Source organism: Pteronotus mesoamericanus, unplaced genomic scaffold, assembly GCF_021234165.1.
Source record: "Pteronotus mesoamericanus isolate MK-2021 breed Mesoamerican mustached bat unplaced genomic scaffold, CSHL_Meso_final contig_221, whole genome shotgun sequence".
NCBI lineage: Eukaryota > Metazoa > Chordata > Mammalia > Chiroptera > Mormoopidae > Pteronotus > Pteronotus mesoamericanus.
Genome location: NW_026555092.1, coordinates 3,418,306 through 3,425,524, shown reverse-complemented (window position 1 = coordinate 3,425,524; position 7,219 = coordinate 3,418,306). Strand labels below are relative to the sequence as shown.

Here is a 7,219-nt window from a genome sequence, read left to right as displayed (position 1 = left end):
GGGCAGCATTGTAAAAATTTTTTTAAAAATATTTTCTTTAACCAATATCCCAAAATATTATCAACATATAATATTATCAATGAAAAACTGATATAAATGTTCTTAAGATTTGTTACATATTTTTCTAAGCCTTCAAGTTCCAGTGTGTATTTTATACTCACGGCCCATCTCAGGTCAGCCCGGCTGCATTTCAGGGCTCAGGAGTCTCCTATGGTTAGGGGTCAAGCAAGCATCTCATTTGATCCTCACAACGTCTCTGGGAGGTAAATGGTGCTGTTTCTCCCATTTTACAGGTGAGGAAGCAGAGTCTCGGAGGAGTTAAGTCATTACCCTGATGTCACAGTTACTCCCTAGTGGGGCAGGATTTGAACCTGCCTCTGTGTAGCTCCAAAGCCCATCTCTTCTTGCTGCCCTGCTCTGTCTCGGGGCCAAACCCTGCTCCCCGGGGGGAAGCAGCTAAACAGGGCTGAAAAGTCAAAACTTCAACAGAGGAGCTCCGACCCCAAACCCTGCAGTGTTTCTACCTCAGCTGATTCTATGGGACAGACTGGGGAAGGGTAACCACCCTCCAGAATAGGTTCTGACTGCCATCACGGCAGCGTGGGCTATGGTGGCAGAAGAGGCCTGAGGCCAGCTGGTGAGGGGTTAGAGCCTCTCTGGGAGAGGAGCTCGATCGTGAGCAAAGGCACTGGCTAGAGGGGGAGGATGAAGGCGGTAACTGGCCTCAGCACACTGAGAAGTCAGTTCCGCCTCTTGACCAAGGCCGTAGTCAGCGATTCCTTCCTAGCCCAAGCACTGGCCTACCCACAAACGCCCGCTCCCCGAGCCTAATGAAGTTCGTAGAGGTCACAGGGGAATTAGTCACCATCGTTTCACACCTATGCTTGGGAAATTAAAATGGAATGATAGAGGTAAGACATCCTGATGGGCAGCTGACCCCCCGCCCTCATGTGGACAGAGTCGTGGGAGAATTCTCAGACCCACATCCATGTTTTAGAGGAGAAACCAGAGCCAAATAATGGGGAGTCCCCCGGCTCGCCCAGAGTGTGTGTTGTAACGCAGATGCTTGTGTGATGCTAAAAATAATGATCAGTTGCTGGGTATTCCCGACCTATTTACTGTTCATCAGTTATCCATCCAACCATCCCTGATGCCCGTCCATGCACCCATCTCTCAAATCCTTCATTCCTTCATCCAGCCATTGGCTCATTTTCTTCCTGCCTTGTCCTCTACCCATCTGTTACTATGGACTCTGCACCTAATCCTGGGCTGGATGCCCTACGTGCAACTCCCAGTAAGACTCAGAGCTTCCTCCAAACCCGGTGAGGCCGATGGACACGGAGGCTCTGCCCGGGAGGCCAGTGTGGGTATGGAGGGCTCTAGGAGGAGCTGTGGGAGCTCCAAAGCGGAAATGCTCAACTGGGCCCTGGAGACTCAGGGAGGGCTGCTCGAGGAAGGAGCACCTGAGCTGGTTTTGAAAGAGGAACAGGGGCTTGTGAAGTCAGAAGGAGGAAGCCTGGCTGACGAGATGGGCAGTGATGCGGGCTGGCCAGTGACACGGAGTGACTGGCAACAGAAGCCGGTGGGAGGAAATGAAGGATTGGCCCCGAGCCGAGGTTTCACCCCAGGTTCTCAGGAGTGGCTTAAAAATGGGATAACTCAGAAGTCTGCACCAGCCTTACAGGGTTTGCCTTCTCTTAGCACGGCACAGGGTCTGGGATGTCTGACCTCGCGGACCTAGAGAGCATCTGATTAGTTTTCTTGTTGTCAGCTGGGGACACAGAAGCCTAGAGAGGAGAAAGGATGTGCCAAATTCACAGAGATTTCAGGGGTCCCCAAGTCCAGGTCTCTAATTCCAGTGCATTCTAGTGTCCTTTCCACTAGAGCCTGGGTAGCCAACTCCCGCCCCCCCCCCCACACACACCAGCACACACACTCAACAACACTGGAGGCTGAACACTTGCAACCCCTCAGAGCCTGGCACAGTGCTGAGCCGCGCGAAGGGGGCCTTCTCTAGTGCCACGGGGCTTCTGCCCTGTCTCCACAAATAATCAGGTGGGTAGAACTCATTCATGCTCTCCCCATTGTCCCATTTAACTCCCACAACCATCCCAGGGCACCAGAATTACCGCTACTTTTTACAGATGGAGGAAAGATAGCTCAGAGAGGGGAAGGGACTTGCCCAGAGTCACACAGCTCAAACGCAGCAGAGCCGGCATCCTGACCTCCCGCCCTGCACCTGGGCCCAGACACCAAGCGACACCTCGTGTAGCCTTGAATATTCTGGCCCCTGACCAACCCTGTGCCGTTGGAGTCAGGGGCTATAGACAGACGGATTCAGCAGGAACAGGAATCCAACCAGGGCGGGGAGCTGGGAGATGGGGGAAGGACCCTGGAAAGGAAACCTCGGAGATTGTTTTCACCTGTAACCTGCTCTGCCCCACCCAGCAATGGAAAATGTGTGTCAGAGGAAGCTGCTGGCTGGGGACGGGCTAGGTGTGCGTGGGTGACAGCATGTTGAGGGGCGCCACGAGGGGCAGGATGTGCTGGGGCTGGGGGGCAAGGTCCGGGGTGCTGGAGCAGGGTTCGCGTTCTGCCTTTTTCTCTCTCATTCTCACTTTCTTATGCTCTCAGAACTAACGGTGGTAAGACTTTCACTTCCAGAAGGATGAGCAAACCATCCCACAAGAGCTGTCCCCACCTCTACCACCCAGATCTCCTTGGCCGCTGCCAGTTCTCTGCTCAATAGTCCATGCGACAAGCCTTTCTTGAGCACCTGCTGCGTGCCCACATGCAGGAATGCTGGGGGGCCTCTTCCCTACCCAGAGAAGTGCCCAGAATCTGGTGGAGATAGAAACGTGCTGAGAGAGCTGCAAGACCTGGAGGGCACAACCCAGCAGGGGGCCAGGGCGGTGGTTGAGCACAGTAAGGGAGGCAGTAGTGGCTACTCTGCCGTGTGCTTCCCACAAGTCAGATCAAAGGGCAAAGCCCTTTACAGGTTTCCACACCTCTTCGTCCTCAGACAGCCCTGTGAGATAGGGACCACTGGTATTCCCATCCGGCAGGTGAGGAAATGGAGACATTGCGGTAAGAGCGTGCCCGAGGCCTCCCTGCTAGATGCTCGGAAATGGCAGTGCCAGGACTTGAAACCAGGCAGCCTGCTCTTAACCGCTCCACTGAGGAAAGGGAAGAGGGAACAGGTGTCAGGGGCAGGATGTGGAGTGAGCCGCCAGAGGAAAGGCCCAAAGGGGAGATGGTGCGTTGGTGCTGAGGGGGCGGGGCAGGTGCTCGGTGGCGAAGCTGGGAAGCAGAAAGAGGGCAGCCAAGATGTCCCTCAAAGAATCGCCTGGGGCACTGGGGAGCTCCGGACAAATTTTGAGCCAGGGAGTGACATGGACATGCTTGTCCTTAGAAAGGTACCCTCCTTTAAAGTGGTGGTTCGTGGGGGCCTACGTGGACAAAAGCTGACTGTGATTTATGTCAGTGTTTTAGTTTCCTGGGGCTGCCGTACCCAAGCACCGCAAACCAGGGGGCTTAAGACAGCAGAAGTTTATTCTGTCGCTCTCCTGGAGGACAGAGGATTGAACTCGAGGTGTCCTCAGGGCTGTGTCCTCCCAGATTCCATGCAGAAGCCTTTCTTGCCTCTCCCCAGCTCCGGTCAGTCCTTGGCACTCCTCGGTTTTCAGCTGCAGCACTCTGGCCTTGTGTTCTGCCTGTGGGTCTCTCCCCTCTTCATATAAGGACACCAGCCATATGGGAGTACGGGCCCATCCTACGCCAGCATGACCTCATCTTAACTAATTATATCTGCAACAACCTTATTCCCAAATAAGGTCACATTCTGAGTACTGGGGGGTTAGGGCTTCGACATATCTTTTTTGGAGAGACAATTCAACCCATAACATGTCATTAAAGTGCTTGTCATATAGATAAATCTGGAACTTGAAAAAAGATCCTATACAGATTGTCTGTCCTGGTTTGAGATTCAGAAAATAAATCGCTTCTCGGCCTTTTGGCTAAGATCAAGTGTAGCATCTGTTCTTATCAGTTTAATAAGAAAATATAGCCTCAACGTATCTGTCACCCACACTAATACTTTGCCCTAGTGAGTACAAAATAAATGTTTGAGAAATGCTTGACTTGTGGTCCCCTAAGGCCCTCAGGTCTTCCTTAACAAGTTAGAGAAATAGAAGGAAAGTCCCCAGAGAACAAAGCCAAGCTGCCCTCTGTCCTGGATTCCTGGCAGGCAGCTGCTCCACTGACCTGGGCATCTCCTTTCCCTCCTGCCTGGGCACCAGCTTGGGGCATAGCCAGTCATGAGAAGGACAGAGAGGAGAGGCCTCCGCTCCCTTCCTCCCTGGATTAAGCAGAACCCACTGTTCTCAGTCTTCTCCATCCAAATAGGCTCAGACTGTTCCATTCAGAAAAACATCCATGCTCTCTACCCTGCCTCCTCCACCTGGTTCAGGCCTTTATCTCTACCACTGGGACTATTGCCCTAGTCTCCAAACTGATTTCCCTGCCACCAGCAGCCAATTAGATCATCATAAACATAAATCTGATGACTTTTCTTCCTGCCATAAAACCTTCAATGGCTCCCTATTGCTCTCAGAATAAAGTCCTGATTCCCTAGCCTACCACATTAGGCCTTGTACACGTTGGTCTCTAGGTAGCTATCCAGACTCATTTTTCACTATTTCCCTACACGTGCTCTCTCCTACAGGCAATGGAGTTTCCAGAATTTCCATTTAAAAGAGACTGGGGTGGTCCATTCTGTTTGGAAGGGGAACAGTGGGGGCTTGTCCTGATGCTGTTTCTATAGGCAGGAATGGCTGAGCATGGCAGGCTTTGCTTTCCTCTTTTCTGCATCCACCCCTTGGCACACACAGGCTGTGCCCTCCATACAGAATGCTCCCTCCATTTCTCACCACCAGACTCGGGGGACACCTCCACCCTGATCACATAACCGAAGGGTCAGCTCCCTTCTCCAGGTAAACTTCCTTGCAAAGCTTATGCCAGGCCACCTTGACCTGTGGACATACCTCCCTTCCCTCAGAGTGAGGGTCTAGCCCCAGGCCAGCAGCTGAATGGCAGGAAGAGTAGGTGAGCAAAGTGCCAGACTGGAGACCTAGCTGGTTATAGACTTTGCCAGTGTCTTGCTTGGTGGCCTTGGGCAATGCACTCTTCCTCTAAGGGCCTCAGTTTCCTCTCTGTAGTGTGGGATATGAGGAAAGACATCCAAGCAGGGTGAAAGCTTGCGCCAAGTTTCTCCTTCCACCTCAGGTCTGGCCAGATCTTGGTCCTGTGAACAAGAACTTCTGGGGTCCTTTATTTTGTTTTAATTTGCATATATTTGAATATGTGCTATAAGAGGCCACCGGCTACATTTCATTCATAGAAAGAATTGAGACTGTCATCTAATTGATGTCCAGGGATGGAAAAGACCCAGTGGCTCATGGTTCCACTTAAATCTTAGCAGTAAGAAGCCTTCAGTGATTGATCCCCCAAACCCCCTCCTTTTAGAAATGAGTAACTGAGGCTCAGAGAGGGAAAGTGACAAGGCCAAGTTCACCAGGAGGAGCGCCTTGGAGGAACACCAGGCTTCCTCCCAGGTGTCCCACTGCCTGCCAGAGGATTGCACTGGGCGCCTCCCTTGTCTCTCCATGCAGGGTACAAGGAGCGGGGCTTAGTTTTCTTTTGAGGCCCTTCTTTGCACCCTAGAATAACAAAGCCTGCCGGCTTGGCAGCCTCCGCAACCACCACAGGAAACCAAAGTGTAGTAGAAAGGCAGATGGGAGTGGAAAATCCTCTCAGAGATGTTAGATCGTTGCTTTCACCTGTTCTAAAAATAACCCGGTTTATTAGAAATTGATAGATGACAAGGTAACCCACAAGTTATTCCACTGAGGCTGGGGAGGGGAGACAGTGCGGTTCTGTCTGACCCAAAAGGGAGTTGGGAGATGCTGCTGGGAATTGATGAGCTGGCTGGGCCTATGGAACTCAGTGTTTGGCCAATGGCAACAGAGGGACAAAGACACACCTGGGTGCCGCCTTCAAGAGATCTTAGTCTGCGTGCGGGGCGGGGGGCGGGCAGGGGAGACAGATACCAAAAGTCAACAGAAAAATGCCAAACGGGATAAGGGTTATGCGGGGAACAAGCAGTGCTGGGACAGACTAAGGGGACAGACCAGGCTGGGCAGGGAGGCCCCTGGGAGGGGAACATTGAAACTGCGACCTGCAGAATGAGAAGAAGCCAGCCCAGCAAAGAATGGAGGGCAGGGCATGTCCAGGAGAGAGGCCGGCATGCACCGCAGCCAGAAGGTGGGAAGGAGGGAGCTTGCTGGTCCAAGAAAGGCCAGTGCACGGGGAAAGCGGGAAGGGGTGCAGACTTGCAGGAGGAGGCTGGAAAAGCTAGGGCCAGACCTGTGTTGGCTTTGAGGACCTGCTTAGACTTACGGGTTTGATTCGAGGTCAATGGGAAACCACAGAAGCAAGATTTGGAGTGGTGGAATCATGGGGTGCGGTTTGTGGGCCTTTTTGGAAGTCTCCTCTTGCGTGTGGTGTGGGACAATGATGGGGTGGGGGTGGGGTCCAGCTACAAGAAGGCCAGTTAGGCAAGAACATAGTATCCAGGTAGGAGTGCCGGTGGCCTGGACTAAGAGGGGAAAGGGAGAAGGGAGAGAACATGACGCACTCAAGGTCCGTTTTGGAAATCAACTTCACAGGAGTGGCAGGTGGACTGCATGGGGGTGGGGTGGACGGTCGAGAGGACAGCCCTGCGGGGGGCACCCAGGTTTCTGGCCTGAGCACCGGGTGGGTGGCCGTGCTACTCCCAGAGGCGGGCAAGCCTGCAGGCCGGAGGGACAGGTGAAGGGGTTCACTGGGGGCATGCTAGGTTAAGAAGCCTGTGAATCGCCAAGAGAACAGCCAGGAGGCAGCTCCAGAGGCTCTAGCCGTCTTGGGACATCTGATGAAAGCTGACAGTTGGTCCTTCCATCGTTAACCAAGTCTGAACAGCGAGCTCCAGGGGACCAGGGACTAGCTCTGCTTTGTATTGTAGCTTCAGCACCCAGGAAGGCGCCTTGCACACAGTCGGTGCTCAATAAGAAGCTAGAGGAATGAAGCTGGACAACCAGCTGAGGGAACTGGCTCATAAATACAGTGGTGCTTAGTATTCAAGGGATCCCCTGACCCCTCTCACGCCCACAGCCAGCCCACA

General features: G+C 53.1%; 1 pseudogene; it reads left to right on the top strand.

The window, feature by feature from the left end:
- The first annotated feature begins 3,996 nt into the window (after window positions 1–3,996).
- LOC129069506 (uncharacterized) lies at window positions 3,997–4,173 on the top strand (annotated as a pseudogene).
- Window positions 4,174–7,219: the final 3,046 nt, after the last annotated feature.